The 27,056-nt window shown below is 41.6% G+C and overlaps 1 pseudogene; it reads right to left on the reverse strand.

Moving 5' to 3' along the window:
- Nucleotides 1-22,732: 22,732 nt before the first annotated feature.
- Nucleotides 22,733-27,056, reverse strand: part of LOC103733718 — a 66,977-nt pseudogene continuing 62,653 nt past the window's right edge.

Genomic DNA, 27,056 nt, shown 5'->3' on the forward strand with positions numbered 1-27,056 from the left:
AGATTGCTTTTGTCTTCAGGAGTTCCCACAGAGGCCCAAGTCAAATGAGGATCAGATGCTCTCAGGCTTTCTCCTAAGGACTGGATCCCTCCAGGAAATATTTTGTCCTTATGAATTTGGGGGTTGGACTGGCCTGGGAGCTGGGTCCAGGAAAAATCCTGGTCTAGGGCAGCTGGTGGGCATGCCACCCAGAGATGCAAAGGAAGATGGGAGCAGGAAGCTGCCCCAAGGGCTCCTGGGGACTGCATTGAGGAGCTGGGTTGGTCCCTTAGAGAGAGGCCTGTGGGTCAGAGAGAGCCATACAATGAATTTTGATTATGGTCTAACTACCTCCCCCATCTCCACCCTCATCCTACCACCCCCATCCCCAACTTCATGTCTTCTATTAGCAAATAAAAAACTCCATTTTTCTTACTTAACACATCTGAGCTGGATCCCAGAGAAATCATACCTCATTTGACTGCCAGCAATCTATAATTCTTACACTCTGGTGTGCCAAAGTAAGGGCCGACTCCCTTTCCTTTGTACATGGTTTGGGGTCAGAATATGTACAGCTTTCTTGTAATGGGATTTTCACTCTTAATTTTTTTTTCTCTTACACACTGCTTAGAACTGTCAAGTAGAGATTTCTTTTTCCCAGTGGTCAGAAACCCTTGGTTTTCTTCCTCAAAGTCAGTTGTTTCCTGGTTTTGCATGCAGGTTACACTTTGGCTATTTCTGGGCCTCACCCAGAGCAATGACCCACTATGAACCAAGATGTTCTTCAACAGGTTGATTTCCCACAGGATTTTACTGTGGGTAAAAGAAAAAACTAAGTCCTCACAGCCGGAAATAATCAGCTCACAGGCCTCCAATCCAAGATACTCTGAGCGGCAGCTGTGAAGTTTCACAGCTTCACACAACAGCTTTACACCAGTGTCCTCTAGTTTGTTTTCTGCAATCTGCAGATTTCTCAGATTCCTAATGTTATTGTGACTGCAGTCAGGTCTTGACAAACACTAAGTGATGATGTTAGTCAGTGGACCATGGGTGCCACCAGGGTGTGTAGACAGGTAGGCTGACTCAGTTTCACCCTGCCATATGCGTGGGTGGCTATGCTGGCTCTGCCATTAGTGCATCCATGTCATGCAACACCTGAAGAGATCAGAAGGCAATGTTGGATCCCCTGGAACTACAGTTACAGATGGTTGTTAGCTGCCATGTGGGTGTTGGGAATTGAATCCGGGTCCTCTGTAAGAGCAGTCAGTGATCTTAACCGTCTTAGTCAGTTCTCCAGCCCTGGGAACTAGATTTTTTGATACAAAGGTAATGCATACTTTAAATTTTGAAACCCAAATAGTCCATAAGAAAAGGGTAAATCAGTATGTTCCACCACTAGTGCCTGTTTCTCCATAGTCTGCCAACATATTGATATCAACTTACTGCTTCGTCTAATAAGCTTCGAAAGTGCATTTCTTAAGAAAAGAATACAGGGAGGGCCAGTGAGATGGCTCAGCAAGTAAAGGTGCTTTCCACCAAGACTAATGACCTGAGCTCAATCCCCAGAACGCACATGGTAGAAGGAAAGAATGGACTTCTGTAAGTTGCTCTCTGACCTCCCCATACACAATTAAATAAATGCTAAAAACTAGAATACAAGTTTTCTTAATATTGATGAGTTTTAATTTGTTACTAAATGTATATAAATTTAGAATTACTATATTTTCCTAGTTGACAGTTCTTTTATCTTTATGAAACATGCATCTAACTTTTATAAACTTTTTTTTCTGAAGCCCAACTTGTCTGAAATAATACTTTGATATGAATGCATGGTGTATTATTTTTTCCAACATTTGATTTCTAATATTCAATATGCTGACATTGAATGAGTCTTCATTTTTTTCTTTTTAAAAAGTATTTTATTATTTTATTCTACGTTATATACAGATCATAAAAGGATATAGCAGATTTTCAACATATAAACCTTTAAAAGGAGGAGTCTTTGAAGGATAGACAAGTCTTGAAATGAAGTCCAGAAATAAAGGCATATACTCAGTGCAGTATTTCTGAGGAATAACAATGCAGATACTGAGTCATCCACATTTACTTTGCAACTATTTCACAGTTTTATCACAAGCTTCTCTAAGACTTATAGCCAAGTTGTACCAACTTTTTTTAAGTGAAGTAATTCTAGTCATTTGTAGCTCACATGAAGGAAAACTACTTCTACCATCAGTGACAGGAAAGAGAAGTGGAAGAAAACAATATTTCAAATTCTTTACATGCATTTGGAACTTTCCTTTATTGTAGGGGTTTCCTTGAAGTATATTTTAGTACTTTTAAGAACTAGCTTCAGGGGCTGGAGAGATTGCTCAATGCTTAAGAACACTGACTGCTCTTGCAGAGGACCTAAGTTTGATTCCCAGGACCCACATGGTGACTACAAACCATCCTTAACTCCAGTCCCAAGGTAATCCAAAGCCCTCTTCTGACCTCCATGGCATTGCACGACATGGGTGCACTCACTTACATGCAGGCAGCACACTCATACACATAAAATAAATATAATAAATAAAATAAAATTTTAAAAAAAGGACTAGCTTCAAATTCTTAAAATCATAATAATGTATGTACACTCCTTGAATAACTCAAAAACATTGGCTTCCATGATGCAAAAATACAAGTTGATGGTTTCTTATAAATTTAAACATAAAGTTGGTATGTGGCCTAGAACACTCCACCTACTACCGTTTAGTAAAGGAATCAAAATTGTATTCTCTCACAAAAAACTGTGTATATATTTTATATGGGCTTTATTCATAAGCAGCTCAATATACTTCAACAGGGGGAAAAATATATTGTATTACATTCATTCAATGATTCACTAAGACATGAAGCAAAATAAAATACTGATATATACAACACAGCCAGATCTCAGCCGTACTGTGCTAACTGGAAGAAGACTGAGCCTATAAGATTCCATTGATGGGGGCTGGAGAGGTGGCTCCATGGTTAAGAGCACTGACTGCTCATACAGAAGACCCAGTTTTGATTCCCAGCACCCATATGGCAGCTAACGACCATCTGTAACTCCAGTTCCAGGGACTCTGAAGCCCTCTTCTGACCTCCGTGGGCATTGCACGACATGGGTGCACTTGCATACATGCAGGCAATACACTCATACACATAAAATAAAAATAATGAATAAATAAAATATTTTTAAAGATTCCATTGATAGAACATTCTCAGAAAGATAATGTGTAGAAACAGAAGGCAGATCATCATCAGGGAGGGAGGATAGGGATCGTGTCTATGCAGAGGTGGCATCACCGTATGCCACTACTGTATTGTTGTTACACAGGACTCTGTGATCACATTCTGAAAACTAGGTGAAAAATAGTTAATTTGTTTACTGCAAGATGATTTTTTTATGAAATGAAATTTAGGAAAATAGAGACTGATCAGGAGATTGAGAATTGAGCATAGGCCAAGATCATTTCTAATCTATGAGGAACCTGAGAGTCCTCATCTTCATTCTAAAGAGATACAGCAGGCTTGCATTTTCTATGCAATTAAACAAAATTATACTTCAATCTCCAATGTAGTTTATAGAAAATAAAGATTTATAAGACACATGACAACATGGGACAGTAATATATAATTTTAAAAAGCCATCACTACATTAGAGTTACTGATTTTCCAGAAATTACATTAGTGTGGGTTGAACATTCAAAATCTAAAACTAAAACATTAAAAAATTCTCCAAATCAAAAACTTTGGAGTGTGACATGACACTACAAGTTAAAAATCTCAAAATTATTCTCATATGAGTCTCGGCAAAAATGCAGTTGCAGTAATAATGCTGTACAAATTCAGGCTATGTATATGAAACAGAAATAAATTTGTGTTCAGTTGTAGAGTTCCCATCCCCAAGATATTATGTGCAAATATTTTTACTTAAAGCATTTCTTGTTTAGTCTTTCTCAGGGTTTTCATGTGTATTAGTTACTTTTATGTTGCTGTGATAAAACACTGTGACAAAGGGAACTTATAAAAGGAAGAGTTTATTTACCTTACAGTTCCAAAGGAACAAGAGCCTATTATGGTGGGACAGCATGGCAGCAGAGGTTGACTGGAGTAGGAGCAGAAGCTAAGAGCTCACATCTTCAAGCACGCACAGGAAGCAGAGCATGACTAGAAATCCAGAAAGTCTTAAGAACTCTGTATGCTTGCCCCGAGTGACACACTTCCTCCAGCAAGGCCACACCTTCTAAGACCTCCTAAAACAGTGCCACCAACTGGAAACAAAATGTTCAAATACTTGGAGCCTATGGGGTACATTCTCATTCAAACCACCACATTCCACTCCCTGGCCCCCATAGGCTCATGACAAAATAAAATGCAATATGCGTTTAGTCCAACCTTAAAAGTACCTGTAATCTTTACCAGTCTCAATACTATTCAGAAGTCCACAGTTCAAAGTCTCTTGTGAAACTCAGGGAAATCTCTTTAAGTGTAAGCCTCTGAAAAATCAAAAGACAAATTACATACTCCCAACGTACAGTGGAACTGAACACACATTCCCATTTCAAAAGGGAGGAATAGAAGCATAGTGAGGAAATACCGGACCAAAACAAGACTGAAAACCAGCAGAACAAACACTAAATCCAGTAGTTCCACATTTGACTCCTGGAACTTTACTTCCAAAAGTCTTAGATGGCTCAGCTTCTCCAGCTTTGCTGCGTGCAACATACAGCTCTCTCTTGGGCTGGTATCACTCCCTGTATGTAGCTCTCCTTCACAGATGTCTCACAGCTCTGGCATCACGAACATTTTCTTGTGGTCTCCAATGTCAACCAAGTTTCATCTTGACAGCTTTGTGCAATGGCCTATCAGGGCCTCTTGGCCTGTCAGGGCCTTCTTTATGCAGGGATGCCCCGCTGCACTCTGCCTGACCTCGGAGGCTCTCTGAAACCAAAAACCTCCGAGGAAGAACTGATGACTCCTTCACTCTGGCATCTTTTGTGCCTCTAAAGTCAGCACCAGGTGAACGATTCTGCCAAGTTTGGCTGCAAGTTTGGGGTGAACCCTGACCTGTTTCATCCACTTTTGAAGCTTTTCTCTGCAGTGGTTTTCTAGGAGTAGAAAACCTCAACATTTTCATTTCACAGATTGGAGGCTTAGCTGGGTGAGGTCTTGCCCTGGAGGCACTCTTTCCATTGTTTAAGTGCAAATCTCTAGGCCCTTCCTTAATCACTTTAATCACCACATCAAAGGGATCCTCTCCTCAGCGCATGCCTTGGCTCCAACATTAATCTTCCTAGTGCTTTTTTTCAATCCCAACTGTACCTTCTACTTTTCTTTCTGCCCTATTTACTCTTTTTCAATGTAGATATGCATAATGTTCACAATTAATAGTCATGCCACCATTTCTACATTAGGCTGTCTTGAAATTTCTTCTCCCAAAGAAATTAGTCCATTGCTTTTCAACTTAGCCTCAGACAAGCTATTAGGCTGTGGGCAGGCAGCAGCCAGACTCTTTAGTAAAATATCCCAGTTGTTGTTTAAGTCCTTATTTCCCTCTGGAACTACTTTGTTCTCAGTATTACTTTCTTCCAGGTTCTTACTAAAACGGCCCATTACGCTCTGCTAACAGCATTCAACTGCTTTTCTGGTCCAAACTTCCAAAGTCTTCCATGGTCCTCCAAAAACCCACATGGTCAGATTTGTCACAGCAACACTCAACAACCCTAGTGCCAATTTCTGTCTTGGGTACTTTCTGCTGCTGACCAAGGGAACTTATAGGAGAGTTTACTTAGCTTACAGTTCCAAAGGAGAAAGAGTCCATCACAGCAGGGAGCCATAGCAGCAGAGGCAGCTGGAGTAGGAACAGAAGCCAAGTGCTCACATCTTCAAGCAAGTACAGGAAGCAAAGCTAATGGAGTGATTCTTATACATAGCATGTAATTTTGAGCATTTATTTTACTATGATAACCTTTTAATTGGAACATTTAATTTTAAAACAAGGAAAGGTTTTCTTTTTTTCTGGTGTTTTTGAAACAGGGTTTCCCTGTAGCCCCAGCTGGCCTAGACTTGCTATGGAGACCAGGCAGCCCTCAGTCTCACAGAGATCTATCTGTCTCTGCTTCCTGAGTGTTGGGATTAAAGGCATGCACCACTACTCCTGGCTTTAATCTTTTAATTTTTTTTTAAATTTTGTTTTTAATTTTTTATGTATGAGTATATTGCCTGCATGTATTTAAGTACACCCATGTTGTGCAATGCCCATGGAGGTCAGAAGAGGGTTTCAGATTGCCCTGGAATTGGAGTTAAAGATGATTGTTAGTCACCATGTAGGTGCTGGGAACAAAACCTGGGTCCTCTAGAAGAGTAACCAGTGCTCTTAACCACTGAGCCAACTCTCCAGCCCCTGTTTCATAACCTTTAATTCTGTACATAACCCCCACAAAACATTTAAACTATATTTTATATTCACTTCTAAAAATGTCTTCACATATTTACCCTTTAGAGTGTCCTTTCTGAATCCACAAGCTTCAATAAAAATAAAGAAATAAAAGAGTGCAGAAAACAATAAAGAAAATCAATCCACAAAGAAAGGAAGGTCACTCCCATTTCCCTCTGAAGTTTTTGTTGAAAAAAATTGACAGTGCTTAGCCATTTTGGTATATAATTTCAGTGACCAAGGGATGGGTTCCAGGTAATGCACACAGTAGGTGGAACTTGCTGAGACCAATATTGAAATAAGACTAAGATAATTACCATGAACCACCTAGAACAAATTCCAGGAAGTAAATACAAACTCCCCCACACAATACATCAAACCATGGCCTTGATTCTAGAAGCAAGTTTAAGAAAGTAGGCCATAAATATGAAGTATTTGAGGCAGAGCTAGAGCGAGGTGTTAACACGTCTCCGAGCTTCATTTCACTGCCTCATCATTTCTGATGTTTTGCCTGGCCTGATGTTTTTGTCATATTTGTTTTAGGAAAGCTCATAAATTCTTCTTGCTGGTTATTAAAATCCTCCACATTAAAGTTATGTGATAAAATGGAGAGTGCTGGGGTCTTGGAGAAGGAAGACTTGTTTTCATTACCAACATTGTAATGAGCATCTTGCTAATCTCTAGATTCTCTCTGAGCCTGTTTCTTCTGCTGTGGAATGGATGGTAGTAAGATCCTCCCTCCTCAGAACTGCTATTACTATGAAAACAACTGAATGCACATGCACATGTGAAGGCTAAAGGACTGACCAACTGTGAGGTAAGAGCTACTCATGCACCAGAGTCAGCTGTAGCTCACTGATGGCTCGTTACCTAAAACCTGTTCTCTGTTTCACTTATTAACTGAAACCTCACTGGGAAGGGCACTGTGCTCAGTTAAACAATAAAAAAAAATTTTAAGGGCCTCTCTTTTTACCTTATCTTTCCTTGACTCTCAGAAGCCTTCTGAAGGCTTGTTGGAGATTAAAAACAGAAGAAATATGGGCTACTACTCTTTTCCTTTTGTTCCTTTCCTTTCTTGATGCTCTGAGTGTGGATATGGTATTTAGAATTGCAGGAGCTGGTCTGGCAAGATGGCTCAGCAGGTTAAGGTACTTGCTACCAAGCCTGATGACCTGAGTTTGAGTCCTGAAACCTATATAGTGGAAGGAGAGAATGGGCTACCTCAAGACTATTTCCGGCCATCATGTAAGTGCTGTGGTGCATACACACACACACACACACACACACACACACACGCACACGCACACACACACACACACACACACAAAATGTAATTAAAAAATTTTAAATCACCAGAATTGCAGAGCCAAGAAAATCTTGAAGAAAAAGCCTAATGTAATTAAAAATTTTTAAATCACCAGAATTGCAGAGCCAAGAAAATCTTGAAGAAAAAGCCTAGAGACTGCAGACACTTTAGTTCTGATGATGTTGGGCCACTGAGCCCACAGTAATCATATTTTATAACACATGAAGAAGCAAAATAAACAACCAAATTTATGTAACTTAAGCATTAATAAGCATTAACTCTTGGCTTTTCAGAGGACAAAAAACAAAAACATACCAAAAAAACCTTGAGTTTTTAACCACTGCTGTTAGTTGTGGTTTAAATTCTCTTACTAGAGCTGATTTCAAATTATCAATTTGATATCATCGTAGTGGTTAATCTTGATTGTTCATTTGATTGGCCTGAGGATTGTCTAGTGGATTAATAAAGCACATTTCTGGATGTGTCTGAGAGAACATATTCAGAGACACTTACATCAGGAGGTCTCTGACCTAACAAATAGATGTATCCCTTGGATTCATAGGATGGCAGCATTATTATGAGGCAGGAAAATGTAGGAGGTGGAGCCTAGTTAAAGTAGGCCACTGGGGGTAAAACCTTAAGGGGAGTATACCTTACCCTAGGCCCTTCCTGTGTTCTCTGTTTGTTTCCTGTCTGCCACGCAGTGAGCAGCATCTGATATAGACTATTGCTGCCATGATGAATGCACTACAGGCTCTTAAATGTGGAACCAGGTGACCTTGGACTGAAATCTCTGAAACCCATGAGCAAAATAAATCTTTCTGTCTGTAAGCTGTTCTCTCATATGTTTTGGTTATGATTATACACATGACCAAACACATATGAGCATACACATATGTAGTACCATGAAGCCAGGGGGATAACATTATTTTTCAATGCTAGAATGGGTGAGAATGAGCCAAATAACTCATTTTCTTGTTTTGTGGGCAGTAGAGATCAAATATGGGCAACTGGCTTATCTATCATCTTGAACATTTATTACTTCTCTATGCTGAAAACATTCAAAATCCTCTCTTCTAGCAACCTTGAAATGTACAACTAAGTACTATCAACCACAGTTACCCTCCTGTATTATCAGAAGGGATTTCTGAAAAGTGGTTAAATTCACCATGTTCTAAGGTGCTAAGAAGATGACGGTGACCCTATGCTGGGGAATATATTTTTCCAAAGTCATTCAAAAGTATCACTGATTGTATTTCCCGTAGAATTCAACTTGAAGATATGAAATAACTTTAGCACTTGGTTCTACATTCACTGTCAAGACCTACAGCACTAGAAGGCTGGAGAGATAGGTCAGCAGTTAAGAGCACTTGCTGTTCTTCCAGAGGATCTGAGTTCAGTTTCCAGCACCCACATTGGATTGCTCACAACTACGTGTAGCTCCAGCTTTAGGGGATCCACACCATCTCTTAGCCTCTGCAGACACCTATATACATGAGATACACATACATGTGCATACATACAAATAAAAAATAAAATTAAAGACCTATAGCATTATATATCTCTGTCCTGTAACTGCAGCTAGTTCAGGTTCAGAATAACTGTGTTGATTGCCTATTGCTCTACCAGACACTTTGATGTTTGGTGATTTCAAATAAATTAATTTGTGCACCCACTGTTCTTTGAGTTAGCAAGATGGACTAGGACCAACACGGCATGTAACTCTTGCTGTTGCTGCCAGGTGGATTGGTGGGCAGGGAGGTGAGCTGCCTCATCTGGAGGATCCCAGTTAAGATGCTCATCTCCATTCTACAGCTTCATTCTCTAGTGGAGTGCTATCATTCCACGCAATGAAGAAAGAAGTTTCAGGGCATCTTAGGCCTAGGCTGAAGTCATACACCATCTCTCCTCCGTTCTACTGGTCACAAGGTCGGTTCAGCTTGAAGGGTCGAGGAAACAGATTCTTGATGGGTGGAGCTATAGACTTTGTGGTTATTTTAAATCCACTGAATCAGGATATCCATGTAGTCTATCATCTCTTGTATTTATGCTTCTCTCCTCCTTGTGTTCACAGCGATACATTCTAGCTGGTGAGATCTTTCCCAAAAGATCTCACTGTGGTCAGGCAGTTGCAACCTCATTGCTTCCTCCATACTAGTTGATAAGGCCAGACATATCAAAACTTCTGGAACTGTCAGTGTATCTTATATGAAGAGGAGACAAAATGGTCTCAATTTGCTACCTAGACAGATGGCTAGGGAAATGGTTGCTCTCCATGTACTCAAGGGCCCTTTTCACAGCATCCTTGCTAATAAACCAGGTTATTCAAACACAGTAAAGGGAGCTGACATTTCACTGAGTTGTTACCTATAGAAATGTGTGGATAAATGTGCTAATGAGAGAGTCTTCTTAAGGGCTTTTATATACAGGATTATTCCAAGCTATGGCTGAATGCAAACCTCACCAGAACAGCATGCTATGCTTAATAGCCTACAACGCTTCTGTAATACTTAGTCCTCTGTATACTTGTGACAGATCAGCCTCTGAAATAGGAATGCAACCCCAGGGGAGAGAATGGCTTTACTCATCAAGCCTCAGGTGGGAGAGTACTACTAACTAATGACATCCCACATGCCATGCAGTGCAGAATCTACATATTTCCAGCCTATTCAAGAAATGATTCAAGTAATCATTTGCTACCATATTGTTTTCCAAGCCATATACGGTATAATTCTGAAAGGGGCTGTTTCTTGCACTTCTTGGCAAAGAAAGAGGCCAGAGGAAAAACATTTAGATCATGCAAAAGCCTTACTCAGAGAGACTTGGTGTTTCTGCTGTACTTGCAGAAGCCCCATTAGTAGCTGTAGTTCAAGGTTATATAAGATTTTACTCATCCTTCTGGAGTCTTCCTGTTCTAGCTGAACAGTTATCCATTGTGGGCATTAATTAGTCATTTACGAGTGCCTTCTTCACTTCATCTCTTGCACCGTTTAGTTCCCATCATCCTCTGTCTTGCTTCTCTCCCCATACTTCACCCGCAATAGAATGTGTTTCATATTTGGTAGAATTTGGTGCTTAAAGTAGAATTCATCCTGAGTGGTTAAACACAAAGAGGTTAAGAAGTAGTGGGAAGCTGGAGAAGTGGGCTTTCAAGAGAAACTCTCTGAATGTAAAAAACAGGTCACGGGGGAGCTCCACCTTCTGCAGAGATCAGGACAGTAGGGTGTCAGAAGGCTGTCACAGAAACTGGGTTCAGGAACGGATTGCCATAGATGCAATATGGGGGTCAAAAAATAAAAGGGATCTTGAAACCAGGATCAAAAAGCCACTGACTTTGTTCTAGAAAATTTTATAATTTCATGACCTTGTTTTCTGTAGGCAATAGCCAAAAATAGTGTGAAAATGTCCACTAGCTTGCTCCCTCCTTGAAAGCATCACACATGCAAATGACTAAAACAGCTTTCTTGCTGAAAGAGACTCTGAGAGATATAACCATGTTAAAGTCAATCTCAACTGTCAACTTAGTTGGGTAAGAAGCAACCAAGAGACCAGTAAACCTCTGTAAATGATAAACACATACCTCCGGATGTGTCTGTGATGATATTTCCAGCAATGATTAGATCACAAGGGCTCTGACTGACCTGAAGGTTTAGTTCACCATGAGATTCATAATTTGAACAGGTTATGGAGGTGGTAGAGCTATGGAAAGTGGGCCCAGTGGAGGAAGTAGGCCACTACTTCTTTAGGGACCATGTCTTCTGGCCCCCTCCTGCTATGGCTCTGCTCTGCTTCCTGCCCACTGTGATATGAGAAGCTTTTTTCTACCACCTGTTCCCATACGATGGGCTGAAACATCTGAAACAGTGATAAAATAAATCGTTCTTCCCCTAAGTTGTTTCAGTGATAAAAAGTCTGATGAACACAAACTGTGTTTGGTTTTCTGACCACAGCAGTAAGGAGAGGTCCCCTAGAAGGTGATGGTGAATATGATGAATACCTAATGACCAAAAAGCGAACTCAACTAGCCAGTCTTCCCTCTAAGGACACTAATTAGGATGCTTGGCAAGCACACAGAGTACCAGGAGTTCCCGACCCATTTTCAACATTATTCATCATCGCTAACATCACTCTCATAAATCAGACACTATTGCCACTCCACTTCTTCAGACAGGGACCAGGGAAGTAAACTAATTTTCAAGTCTCTCCTGAAGCCTATAGCAGTCAGCTGCCCACCCACCAGCCTTCCAGACTACAGCCAACCTCCAGCACACCTTCACCACCATCAAACTAGATAGACATGGCCTAGTGGGTGAGATCATCAGGCCTTTCAAGTAGAAGTGGTTCTGCCTGGTGGCCAGGAAGTTCCTCCAAACCTTTGAAGAACACCCAAAACAGCACTACATTGATCTGAAAGACCATCCTCTCTTCCCTGGGCTGGTGAAGTACATGAACTCAGGGCTTGTGGTGGCCATGGACAGGAAGGAGCTTAATGTGGTGCAGACAAGCGGAGTCATGCAGGAGAGATCAATCTAACTGATTCTAAGCCTGGCACCATTCAGGGGGATTTCTGCATTCAAGTTGGCATGAACATCATTCGTGGCAGTGATTCACTAAAAAGTGCTGAGATAAGCCTAAAGAACTAAAGAGATCGTTGACTATACAAGTCTTCTGTCCATGACTGGATCTATGAATACAGATAGACAGAAAACAGGCCCTTTTCAACATTACTGATGGATCCCTAGACACAGCCCTTCATTCCACTGACCAGAAGCAATAGAATGGATCATCTTTTCTAAAGCATATTTGCCAATAAAGGCTTTGGAACTCCATGGGGAGAGGGGAATACACAGTTGTAAGGGGAGAGCTGATAACCTAGCCAGTCATGTGTAATCCACTTGCATCAAACTGTGATCTCAGCTACTACAACTAGACCACCTCAGGGTTGCCAACTCTCTCTTCAGGCTTTGGAATCACCCAACCAAGCACATAGAAAGCTATCAGTACTCCACTTTCTGGAATTTGATGGAACTGCTCCATTTGCTTAACCCATTCCAGCAAGTCCTAGACTCGGGAATGGACAATGGCCAAGAGAAGGAATGCCAACACTGTGTGTGTATATGAATGAGTGTGTGTGAATGTATGTGTGAGTGTTAGTGTATGAGCATATGTGTATGAGTTGTTTGTGTGTATGAGTGTAAATGTGTGAGAGTGTATGAATGTGTGTGTAAATGTGTGTGTGAGTGTTCAGGTGAGTGTGCATGTATGTGAAAGTGTATGCGTGACTGTTAGTGTATGTGTGTGTGTGCGTGTGTGAGCATGTGTGTATGAGTATGTGCATGTGTATGTATCTGTGTGTTGCTGGGGATTAAGCACAGGGCTTTAACTATGCCTCTGAGTTACTCTCTACCTCCAGCCCAAGATGGGAAAGACTCTTGCTCTATGACCTTTTCTCTGCTCTTGTCACCTGTCCTAGTTTGCAGCCTGTTGTGATAAATACCATGACCAAAAGCAGTTTGGGGAGGAAGGGGTTTATTTGGCTTACAGGTTACAATCCATTATTGAGGGAAGTCAAGGCAGAAACTCAGTGCAAGAGCTTGAAGCAGAAACCACAGAGCAAGCTTACTAGCTTGCTCCCAGGCTCACAGTCAGTTACCTTTCTTATACAGCCCAGGCCCTTTTGCCTAAGGATGGTATTGCCCACAATGGTCTTTTTATATCAATTAGTGTATTAGTTACTTTTATGTTGCTGTGATAGAGACACTGACCAAAACAACTTAAAGAAGAAAGAGTTTATTTGAGCTTACAATTCCAAGGGGCAAGAGTCTATCATGGTGGGGAGTCATGGTGGCATGGTGGCATGGCGGCAGAGGTGGCTGGAGGAAGAGCAGAAACTAAACAGACACAGGAAACAAGAGAGTGACTCGAGATTTGGAAAGGCTTAAGAGCTCCCTAAGCCTGCCCCCAGTGACATGCTTCCTCTACCATAGCTACGTTTTCTAAGACCTCCCAAAACGGTGACACCAACTGGGCACAAAATGTCCAAATACTTGGAGTCTATGGGGGACATTCTCATTCAAACCACCACATTCCACTCCCTGGGCCCCATAGGCTCATGACCACATAAAATGCAAAACGCATTTAGTCCAACCTTAAAAGTCCCCATAGTCATTACCAGTCTCAAAACTAAAAGTCCACAGTCTAAGTCTCACCTGAGACTCAGGGAAATCTCTTAATTCTAAGCCTCTTTAAAATCAAAAGACAAATTACACACTCCCAACATACAATGGAACTGAACAAATTCCCATTCCAAAAGGGAGGAATAGAGGCATAGTGAGGAAATACCGGACCAAAACAAGACCAAAAACCAAGCAGGACAAACACCAAATCCAGTAGTTCCACATATGACTTCTGGGACTTTACTTCCAAAGGGCCTAGATGGTTTAGCCTCTCCAGCTTTGCTTTGTGCAACATGCATCTCTCTCTTGTGCTGGTACCACTCCCTGTATGCAGGTCTTCTTGGCAGATGCCTCACAACTCTGGCACCACAAACATCTTCTTGGGTGTCTCCATTACCAACCAGGCTTCACCTTCACAACGTCACGAAATGGCCTATCATTGCCTTCTTTATGCAGAGGAACCCCTGCTGCACACTGTCTGGCCTCGGTGGCTCTCTGAAACCATGGAGGAAGAACTGATGACCCCTTCACTCTTGCATTTTTCATAACTCTAAAGCCAGCATCAGGTGAATGATACTGCCAAGTTTGGCTGCAAGTTTGGGATGGACCTCAGCCTGCTTTATCCATTTTAGAAGCTTTTCTCTTCAGTGGTCCCTGCAGCATTTTCTTTTCACAAGTTGGAGGCTTAGCTAGGCATGATCTTGCCCTGGAGGCACTCTCTCCATTGTTTAAGTGCAAATCTCTAGGCCTCTTCTTAATCACTTTAATCTCCTTATCAAAGGGATAAGCACATATCTGTCTACTACATTTGTCTTCCTAGTGCTCTTTTCCAATCCAAACTGTACATTCTGCTTTTCTTTGTGCCCTCTTTGCTCCTTTTCACTGTAGATCTGCATAATATTAACCATTAGTAGTCACACCACCATTTCTACATTAGGCTGTCTTGAAATTTCTTCCACCAGAGAAATTAGACCATTGCTTTTCAGCTTAGCCTCAAGCAAGTTTTTTGGCCATGGGCAGACTCCAGCCAGACTCTTTGCCAAAATAATTGCTGCTTAAGTCATTATTTCCCTCTGGAACTACTTTGCTCTCAGCATTACTTTCTTCCAGGTGCCTACTAGAATGGCCGGCTAAGCTCTGCTTACAGCAATCAACTGCTTTTCTAGCCCAAAGTTCCAAAGTCTTTCACATTCTTCCAAAACCCCCCACAGTCATGTTCTTTACAACCAACACCCCGCTTCTGGTAACAATTACTCTATTACTTACTTTTCTGTTGCTGTAATAGAAATACTGACCAAAACAATTTATAGAAGGAAGAGTTTATTTGGGCTTACAGGTCCAAGGGGCAAGAGTCCATTGTAGTGGGGAGGCATGGAGGCAGAAGTGGCTGGAGGAGGAGCAGAAACTAAGCTTTCACATCTTCAAGCAGTCACAGGAAATAAAACAGCGACTAGAGATCCAGCGAGGCTTAAGAATGCTCTAAGCCCACCCCCAGTGACGTGCTTCCTTTACCTTAGCCACACCTTCTAAGACCTCCCAAAACAGCACCACCAGCTGGGCACAAAATGTCCAAATACTTGGAGCCTATGAAGGACATTCTCAGTCAAACCACCACAATTAGTAATCAAGAAAATGTCTCCATATACATGCCTAGAGGCCAATCTGATGGAGGAAATTCCTCACTTGAGGTTCTCTTTTCCCAGTTGTGTCAAGTTGACAACCAAGATTAGTCACCACAAGTCCACCCTTTATCAGCTTGAAACACAAACACATCACTGTTAAGTCATAATATTTTCTTGTCTCCAAGATCTCATGTTCACATCACAGAATAAAATACAGTTCAACTTTAAAAGTCCCACGGTCTTTAAAAGTTCAACACTTTCCCTGTGGCAGGGGAGAATATAGGCCCCAGTGGGAAGCCACCACAATTGCTTTGTTGGATGTGATGCACCTGCTAAAGTACCATCCAAGCATTTGTGTTTACACCCATAGGTTATTATAGCATCCACTGTTCAGATGTTTTTGCTTCTTGCTGTGTGTGTGTTTATAGTAGATGGAATCCCACTGAAATGGGCCAACAGCCCATGGAAAACTGACAATGCAGAGAAAGTTTAGAGCCTTGCCACAATAGGAGGAAGATTATCCCCCACCTACCACCCCCTCCAAGGCTCAGGGACTTTTGTGGAAGAGCTTGGTGGAAAGAATGTAAGCAACAGAGGAAAGGGTGGAGTGTTAACCGGAAGAGTCCTCCGACAACTATGCTGTCAAGCTAGTCACACCTCCTTCTCATGCTTACCAAGGAGTCCAGAGGGTAGTCAGTTACATCTCCCACCCAGTCAGTCGACCTTAGCTGCATGTGGGGGAGGGGCTAAGGATATATAAGCCAAGAATGCCAGGAAGCACCTCTCTCACCATTTTGTGTGGCTGTCAAGAAGTCACAGGATCTGTACTTGAGCGTGAACTTTCCAGTGCAGCCATAAATGTGAGGTGCCCACTCTTCTGTAAATAAACCCCCACCCTATGCTCTGTTAGCAAGCCAATAAAGTAGTTAGGATTTTCAAAAAAAAAAAAAAGAACAGATCTAATGGAAACTTTCATTATTCTACCAAAGTTGACCCCATGTTGGCAAATCCTTTGGTATTTGATTTTTTTTTTTTTTTGTCTTTTTGGGACAGAGTCTCCTTCTGACCCCAGCTGGCCTAGAGCTTGCTGGGTAGACCTGGCTGGCCTGGAGCCCCCAGAGATCAACTGGGCTCTGCCTCCCAAGTCCTGGGATTGAGGACATGTGTCACCACACCCAGCTTTAGTCTTTTATTTATTTTTTTTTATTTTATTTTTTTTCTGTGTATGAGCGTATTGCCTGCATGAATGTGAGTGCACCTGTGTCATGCAATGCCATGTCACCAGAAGGCTTCAGATTCCCCTGGAACTGGAGTTAAGGATGGTTCATAGCTGCTATGTGGGTGCTGGTAATAGAACCCAGATCCTCTGCAAGAGCAGTCAGTGCTCTCAACTGCTGAGCCATCTCTCCAGCCCCTAGTCTTTATTATCCCTACTTTTCCACCCTTAAACTTCATTGAATATATATAATTATGTAACCTCCTTCAAGTCATTTCTGGAAAATTGTGTTAAAAATTGCCTCTCTTTGGAATAATAAAAATATTCTTTAAAAAATTCAACACTTTAAAAGTCAAAGGTCTCTTTAAAAATCAAAATTCTCCTAATTGTTGGCACTTAAAAAATTTTGTTTGTATTTTTGAGACGTGGTCTCCCTGTAGCCCCACCTGGCCTGAAACTTACTATGTAAACCATGGTAGCCTCAAACTCACAGAAATCCACCTGCTGCTACCTCCCAAGTGCTGGGATTAAAGGTATGAGCCACCACATCTGGCCTTTATAAAAAAATGTTTTTAAAGTTATATTCTTTCTTTTTCCAAGAGAGATGAACCAGGGCTCAGTTATACTCAAATCAGATTGAGGCAAAACCAAGATCGAACAGTGTAAAAGCAATATCTGACATTTGGAACTCATCAATGATCTGGGTTCTGAAGGTCTTGGGCAGTCCCACTTCTCAGGTTCTGCCATCTGCAGTACACACAGCTTATCTAGTAGGTTCAGGCTAGTTTCATACCTGCTACTATCCTTGGCAGACATCTCACTGGTATTTCTAATATTTGGGGTCTCCACTGCAAGTGTGTCCTAGTTTGTTTCTTCATTGCTGTGACAAAATACTCTGACCAATACCAACTTGGGGAGGAAAGGGTTTATTACATCTCCCAGGTCACAGTTCATCAGGGAGCCCAAGGTAGGAACTCAGGGCAGGAAGCTGGAGGCACGAGCTGAAGCACAGGCCATGGAGGAACACTGCTTACTGACTTGGTCCTCTTGCTTGTGCTCAACCTGCCTTCTTATACAATACAGGACCACCTGCCCAGTGGTGGCACTGCCCAGAGTGGGCTGGGCCCTCACACATCACTCAACTAATCAAGAAAATGTTCCACAGTCATGGCCACAGGCCAGTCCAATGAAGGAAATTCCCCAATTGAGGCTCCTTCAACCCAGGTGTGTCAAGTTGACACTAAAGCTATCCAGCAAAAAATGAGACTGGATCATACCAATAGGCTACCCTGGCCTCTCTTGAGGGACTCGTATCCTGACACATGGTGTCATGCCTCAACTTCTCTCTATGACCTCTTCAGTCTTGTAGCATTCATGTCACCAAAACCACTATCACCTGGGAGACTCTTACACATTACCAAGTTTAGCTTCCAGCTTGAGATGTAGCTTTCCTCCTGCCCCAATCACAGCTTCTGTGTGATGATCCTGAGGAAATACTTCCCAGAAGATTTCACCTCAGTGATGCTGGTTTCTATTAGTCACAGCTGATTTTTCAGCTCCAGCTAACCAGCATCCATTGTCCCAGTAAAGCAAAGGTTTCATTTCCACAAACTCTCAATCTAAAATATCACATAAACAGCCCACATAGTCTTTGAGGTACTCTCAAACATCCCTCTGAAACTTCACAAGCCAGACTTCCATTGTCTACCTTTTTCAGTCCTTCATATTGTCCAAGCTCCCATAGAACAGGCCATTAAGCTCTGAGCACTAATGGATTTTCTAGCCCAAAGCTCCACAGTCTTCCCCAAAACAACATGGTCATGTCCATCACAGCAGAACCCCACTATCTAGTACCAATTTCTGTTCTAGTTTGCTTTTCTGTGACTATGATAAATACCATGACCAAAAGTAATTTGGGAAGAAAAGGGTTTATTTCAGCTATTTCACCGAGGGAGCCAGTGTAGGAACTTGAAGTAGAAACCATGGAGGAACACTGCTTACTGGCTTGCTCCCAGGCTCTCATTCAGTTAACTTTCTTATACAGCCCAGGTCCATCTGCCTAAAGATGATACTGCCCACAGTGAGCCAGGCCCTTCTATATCAATTAGCAATCAAGAAAATGCCCACATACAGGGTTGGAGACATGGTTAAGTGCACTGGTTGCTCTTGCAGAGGACCCAGGTTCAGTTTCCAGCACCCACAGGCTAAAAACCTTCCTTAACAGCAGTTCCAGGGGAATCCAATGTTCTCTTCTGACCTCCACGGACATTGCATGACACAGGTGCACTTATATACATGCAGGCAATACACTCATACACAAAAAAAGTAAAAATAATAGCTAACATATTAAGAAAAGAAAAGCCGACCTACATGCCCACAGATCAATCTGATGGAGATAATGCCTCAATTGAAGTTCCCTCTTCTGAGGTGTGGCAAACTGACAACCAATATTAGGCATCATACTACCTGTAAGTGAGATGGTTTTCTAAGAAACCAGTATTTTTACAGATAAAATTATAAAGACTTAGAATTTGATGACATAAAGGAAAAATTCTGATTGGCTGAGGAGATGGCTCAATTAATAAAGCACTTGCCATGCAAGCACCTGAATTTGATCCCCCAGAAACCACATAAAAAACACGGCATGGAGGCATGCTCCTGTAATCCCAGCGATAGGGAAACAGAGACAGGCAGATTCCTAAGGGACTCTCTGGCCAGTCAGTCTAGCCAAGAGCTTCCAGTTCAGTGAGAGACCCTAATCTAAAAAAAAAATAAAGGTGGCTCATGATTGAGGCAAACACCCAACATTGATCTCTGGCCTACGCACACACACACACACACACACACACACACCCAGGCACGCAGGCACCCATGCATGCATGCATGCACACTGTTCCCGGGGTAATGTTTTGCTGTTGTTATACCTAGGGTGAATACCTAGGGTTTCCATCCTTTCATCTGAACAGTTGTTCATTCAAATACAATGCTGCACTGAATTCACAATGGATTGCAAGGGAAGCAAAACTTCACCTCTAACCTCTTAGGACTGCTGATTGGACATTCAAATTTAATTTAATAAATTTAATTGGACAGATTATCCAAAGAAAAACACATAGTTTTACCTGTACACAGGAAAACCTCAGAAAGAAATGAAGTCCCGAAAGCAGCAAAGCCCAAGGGATATGTTCTAGTTGAGGAAAGAAAAATGCAAAGTCATGATGAGACAAAAGGACTGGGGCTGGGCAGTTAATCTTGGAGAAGTGCCAAGGAAGAGAAGGGTTAGGTAAACAGGGTCTGTTGTACAGGTTCCCCTGGCCTCGGTGTCCCCTCTCCAGGCATAAGAATGTATCCTCTCCACTGGTGCCAGAGGACAACTTCCGTGCAGAAGTCTCATCTGCTTACAGGAAGAAAGGAAAGTTGGAAGGGGCTTCCTGCTTGTACGGTTTTTCAAGTACCTTTGAAGTAAAAAGAAAAACCCTGTACCAAACTGGTATCTTTGGTAACATTTTGCCACCCATCAGAGGTATTAAAAAAGCTGAGACGTACATTCACCTGTTTCAGTGCCTGGCCCACCCTTCCAACAATGGATGGGTTTGATGCCTATAGACCATCCATGCTTCCTTCTTAGACAAAAATGCCTTGAGGAAACTCCTGGTTCCCAGAGCAACTCATCTCACTTTATACACACAAATGGACCATAAGAAATGCGTCCAGAGTATTCTTATGTCTCCCATCCCTTGAAAAAGGAATGATGGTGCATTCTTATAATCCCAGTACTCAGGAAGCTGAGTCTGGAGGATCACAAGATCAAGGCCAGCCTGGCCTATAGAATGAGACTCTTGTCTCAATTTTTTAAAAATTATAAAAAATGCTTCCAAAAGGAGACTTTTTTATTGAGGAGTGCCAGGGACTATGCCCTTCTAAAGAGGATGCGAAAATGAAAATGCTCTGTTATTTCCTCTTTGATGATCTCAAAACCTATGATAAATGTTTTCAGTTATCCATAGGTACTCTTCACCTGGAAACCACCTCAGCATGCATGGGCTTTTGCTAAAGTAGGTGGTAATCATCCACAGAGGGAATAAATCCATCTTTTACTGGCCAGACTACCTATTCTTTATTAGAATATCAGAATGTGATGTTCCACTGTCACACTTGTACACTCAGTATTACAGGAGCAAAAAGCCCCTCAAGAGAAATCTGGTCAAGAGGATAAGAGTCTGTAGCCTGCATGAAGACCCTACTTTACAGTTTTGCTGGTTAATCATCTGGTCACAGGAGCACCCCAGGAAGGTGGGTTTACCTTAAGTAAATACATGGGCAAAATAGTGTTTTAATGAAATGGTGAACTTTTCCTGCTCAGCTCCCCAAGCCCTGGCACAGTGCTTCTAGACCAGGGTCACAGACATGTGGCTCTCCATTAATCTTGCCCGTTTCCTGAGTTCTTCAGAAAAGCATAATCTCTCCTTTTCATATGCCTTCTCTAATGCTTTGGGCTGCCTCAGCATCTTAGATTTCTTTACTTTTCCTCTAAAGCTCCCCTGCCCCACCCTATGTGGCTGCTAGTGTCTGACTTCTATGCCAGCTCTAAACCCACATGACTTTATGACTTTTTTCTTTTCCTCCTCCAGGCAGCTGCTGAGATTTATGATGTGCCTGTCCTGAGGATCTTTCCTTAAATTCTAATAAAATTGTTAGAGTCCATTCTTAAATCTCTTTATGAATGAGACTAAGAACCCCAAAGGGGGACCCTGTTTTCCCCTGTATCATTAACTCCTTCAAAGGTTCTAATATAATTATTTGGAAATTCCTCTTAATTTAGATTCATCTTCCCCAAATGGGAATCGCTACTGTCTTCGAATATGAGCAACTATTTATTATATAGTACAATCCCTTTGCTACCAAATCATTGTAATTTATTTGACTTTTCCTTGCCCTTTGATGTTAGAAGGTCAGTGTTTAAACTCCTTCTTAAATTCTCTCCAATTCTGCAGGTTCCTGGTCTCTAAAACCTTGAGAAAATACCATCTAGATTTTCACAACTTCACATTATGTCCCAGACTCATTAGTGTAAAGAACTGTGACCCAGCCTGAAAAGAGTTCAGTCCTTTGCAGCCTGGAAGGGATGAAAGGGGTTTCTCTAGCAACCCAATTTACATAACAACAGAGAGGTAAATGGTAGCATCTAAATCTGACTCAAACTGTGATAGAGTCAAGAATGTACCACCACAGGTGCATGGTGTCTACACAGCCTGAACTCCTTTCCCAGCTAATTTTTCCCAGTTCTGCTTCTGTAAACTACTTTCCAGCAAAGTTAATTTCCTTACATTGAGTCAGTTTTAAATTCAGTGTTTAAATCTTTTAACCTGATGGGTGATTAACATTTTGCAAAAAATTAGTATCTACTCACAGATATTTGACATGTTAGCTATTTAATTTTTAAAATACTTTATTTTTATTTATTTATTATTTAAAAACATTTATTCGGCATCATGATCAGATTATTACATTTAGCAATAAACAGCATGAATGAAAAATAAAGTCTACATCAAAACCCTTTGTTGGGCCGGCCATGGTAGTGCACGCCTTTAATCCCAGCACTTGGGAGGCGGAGGCAGGCAGATCTCTGGGAGTTCAAGGCCAGCCTGGTTTACATAATAAGTTCCAGGATAGCTGGGGCTACAGGGAGACCCTGTCTCAAAAAAGATCAAAAAGAAAAAACTAAAAAGCCTTTGCTGAAATGCTTTATGTTTTCCACAGAAACTAAAATAACCTGTTATAACCTGAGTCACAAATGCAGTCCTGGAGTTCTTTGCCCATACACCTGAGTATTGTCTGAAACGTGTTTGCTTCATAGCAGCTCGGCCCTGCCACCCCTGTTTGGCTGAGTTCCTAAATTTGTTGTAATCTGTAGCTTCCTGTACCTTCTCTGGCTCTCCTCTCCTACTAAGCTTTGTTTTCTGACAGTAATTAGAACCTTCTGCCACTGCCACAGCTACTGCTGCTGCTGGGACCACCAGAGCCACCTGAGTTTCCTAGTTTAACAAAGTATTGGCCTCCACCTCCATAAGGGCCAGAGCTTCTGCTGCCAAAGTTTCCCTCCTTCACAGGTCCAAAATATGAAAACTGATTGTTGTAATTGCCAAAATCATTGCAGCTTCCACTACCACCGCCAAAACTGTCTCCACCTCCTCCATTGTTGTCATAGCTGCAGTCCCGGCAACAGCCACGCCCCGTTACCATAGCTCTGTCTACCACTTCAATAGCCTCTGCTTCCTCCAGAATGACCAGGACTGCCTCCTCCATAACCACCATCACTATCAAATCTGTTATAGCCGCTCCCACTGCCACCGTTTCCAAGACCTCTGTAGCTGTCACCAAAGCCACCGTGACCACTGAAGTTTCCTCCACAACCAAAATTGTCATTCTACCTCCACGACCACCACCAAAGTTTCCAGAACCACTTAGACATCTTTGGCTAGCCATCTCTTGGTTTCCTTACTTCACAGTTGTGCCCATTCACAGTATGGATTCCTGAATGACAATCTTACCCACAGAATCAGGGAGTGAGAAATACGTAGAAATAAGCTAATCAATTTGTCATGTGACTTAAGAAACAAAGGATGAGAACGAGCTGTTACCTTCCCTCACAGGTCTGTGAATGAGTATTTTGCTTCCTTAGACACCCCTCTGCTTCCCATAGAACAGACTCATGGCCCTTGACTACACAATTTCAAGAGCTAAAACACATGAACTCTCTAGTTGTCCATGCTTTTCCCTTCAGTGTTTGCTCAGAGTTGCCCATGAAATGAGATGGCTCGTGTAAAGCTTCAAAGAAGGAAACTCATTTTTAAAAATTCTAGTGGATAGGTCTGTGTATTCTTTTATCCTATTGGAGGGGTCCCCAAACGGTATTGCTTGACTTGAATATTAAATGCCGTTAACATGGAACTGGAGCTATGGCTCAGTTGTTAAGAGTATTGGCTGTTGCTCTTGCAGAGTACTTGGGTTCAGTTCACAGTACCCACATGTCGACTAACAATCATCTGTAATTCCAGTTCCAGGGGACCTAACGCCCTTTTTCTACCTCCACAGGCATTGTATGACATGGGTGCACTTACATACATGCAGGCAAAACACTCATACACATAAAGTAAAAATAAATGTAATTTAATTTAAAATCTTCTTTTAAAATGACATTAACATAAAATATTTGTTTTATACTGACTGCTCATACCTGTCAAATTCCATACCGATGTTTTAATCTTTCCTCAAAGAAAATTTTTACTACCACTAATCATGGAAACCATATTTGAAAAAGTTCCTTTTCCAAGAAAATTGCATTTATTCATTACTTTTCCCAATTCAACTCATCAAATACACTAGTATCCACCTATCAGAGCTTTTGATGAGTGAGAGATGCTCATAAATCTATAATAAACTGATAAAAATGCAACTAGGAACAAAGAATCTTTTTTTTTGTTTGTTGGTTTTTAGTGCTCAGAATAGAACCCTAGACTCCACAAGTGCTAGGCACGTGCTCTACCACTGAGCTGGAAGCCCCCGTCCAAGGGCAGGTCATCTTGATATTTAGTTAACCCTCAGCTTTATTGTAAGTCAACAGCAACGTGGATTTGCAGTTACTTCCTTTAGAGAATACTAAATATGAAAAGATTCTCAGCGTTGAACCTTTCTTCAGAAGATTCCCTTAGATCATTTTCCCACCTGGCATTTCCTAAGACCCCAGCACAACATCCATGAAAGACAAGAAATACAGAGCCGTATCCTCCAGAAGCCAAACTGCACCTAATTCAGTTAATCCGGAAGCTATGCTGCAGTTGGAGTTTTACCCTCGTTCATGAGGAGGGAGTATAAATTTATTGCTTTTTCTTCTCTAGTTGCTCCTTAATGAAAGATTGTGGGGCAGTTTGGCAACCATGATTTCAGTCAGCCTTTTATCTGACTCTCTTTCTTTCCTCCGTCCCAGAGTTACTCCCCAAATCTGAACAGTCTGAATGGAGTCTGCTTTCCATGGCCTCGCCCCTCCTGTCATTTTGCCACAGAACAGGGGTTTTCATGGATTTATTACAAAGTGGGAATTCTGGCAGGACTGACGCTAATGTTTTAATGCACCAAATACATGGAATTATACAAATGTCTCCACTGATTTACAAGGGGACAACTAATTTTGGACATTTTCAGAGACATCCAGAATCTGGTGGAGTGGAGGTTGGGAAACGGACACAGCTAAAAGAGAAAAGAGGACTTCTTTGTGTCCAAGAGAGAAAGTTATCTTAATAGAAGACAAATTGGACTCTCAGCACCTGAGAGCAGCACTATGTATGTGGATGCTTGCACCCACAAACGTGCATACACATGAATGCGCACAGATAAAAATAAAAATACATAATAAAGAGCTTTTTAAAAAGTGGTTTTCCAAGAGGGGGATTTAGTAATTTTCAGGTGTTGGGGAAAAAAGAAAAGGGGGACTATGCATGTATAATGTCTGTTCTACTTTATGGATTGAGAAACAGTGTAGATTTAAAAACAAAGTCCACTATTTTTCACCAGTGAGTGCTTCCCTCTGTCTGGTGCCATGTACATGGCCCTTATCAGCATGGGGCCAAAAGAATCAGTGGTTCTGGAAAGACAACACTCAGCTTTGATTGTTCCCAGGCAAGCACAGCTTTAGCTTTTAAAAAAAAATAAGCAAATTACTCTTGCAAGAAATCAGGACTTCCTGTTGATGCCCCCATCCTGTGGACACTGCCGTTTATCAGGTCTGGATAGCGCTCAACCTCGACTGTTGAAACTGTGTCCTGACTCCTCTCTGCTCACAATGTGGTGGAGGACCAGCTGCCTCAGCATCAGGGGAGAGGCCCTTCATGCTTGGGCAGAGTAACTTTTTAACATGGTGCACAGATAAATCACTGAACATGACATTTGCAGAAGCTGTGTCCTAATCCAGGTCCCTTCATAAGTGCCTCTATCTTCTTTAGGTCTTTCTCACAGTTTATCTACACCTATACTAAACAACTATATTCTGTGATTTACATCCATAGTCCCAATGCTTCTGGGCTCCATAGTGTTATTATGTTAACAAAATTATAGCCATCTTGCTATTATCACACCTAATAGAGTCATCATGTACAACACGTGTTTCTCTCCAGAACAAGTGACTTGGGTTCTATCTTTATTAACCCTGCTTGCTTCTTCAACCCAGGTGACCTTTGTCCATTCAGAGATGACAACCTGGAAATTTCCTGCCCAGGACTCCTGCCCAGGGTTGGGGAGGTGTCTCAATATTCTGATTTCTGAGAGGCCAGGGCACACCATTCTTCTAAAGAGTGAATCAGTATTGATTAATGTTCTCCAGTCCCCTCCCCCACCTTTTTTTTTGTTTTTAATGTTAGGGTGGAACTTAAGACCTTTGCTCACTAAGCAGTAGGCAAGCATCTTACCACTGAGCTACACACATCTGCCGCACCTCTCTGTTTTTAAGCAGGCTTTCCTCTAGTCATTTGCTCTCATGCCTCATGACACCCACATTTTGCCTTTCCTTAATCCTTCTCCTGCCTTACCTGCTCAAGATTGATTCCATGGAACTGAAAATAGCTCAAGTGTTGCTAATGAATCCTGAACTGGAAAAACTTAGATTTGATTTTCAGTAATTTGGATCAGGTTTTTTTTAATCATTCCATTCTCAGACTTAACTACATTCCATTAATTATTACATTGGTAGTGATAAATCCCGCCAGGCCTTGTCCCCCTCAGGGCAAATCCATTGAGCTAAAGGTGGGCTCTCCACTGAGACCCATTTAAAGGAAAAGAGTATTAACATCGAAATGGATTTTTAAACATAAAACAGCATATTTATTAACAGCAAATTAATTCTATACAGAGATGTATACGTTGCTGAAAAAATATTGCCAACCAAATTCCAGAAGTGCTGTGATGAAGAGAAGCAAATAATCAACTTACTATGGGAGTGAACATGGGGGCTAGGTGTTATAGGTTGGAGATTGAAAAAAAAAAAAAAATCACCAGCACCACTTTAAGAAAAGTAGCAAGGTAAATTTTATTTTTCAACCAGCTGGGCTGTCTATCTTGAGAGTAGAAGCAGCCCTGATCATTTTCAAGCCAGAGTTTTTATAGGATTACAGAAATATTATCCAGACAGGACACTTGTGAACCAATCAGGTTTGTACAACATAGCAGAACTTTGACTCTATTAATCAACAACCAATCATTATACAGACAAGTGATACAGTCATATAACTTGGCAATCAACTTT

Source organism: Nannospalax galili, unplaced genomic scaffold (genome assembly GCF_000622305.1).
Source record: "Nannospalax galili isolate Female #2095 unplaced genomic scaffold, S.galili_v1.0 scaffold676, whole genome shotgun sequence".
Taxonomy (NCBI): Eukaryota; Metazoa; Chordata; class Mammalia; order Rodentia; family Spalacidae; genus Nannospalax; species Nannospalax galili.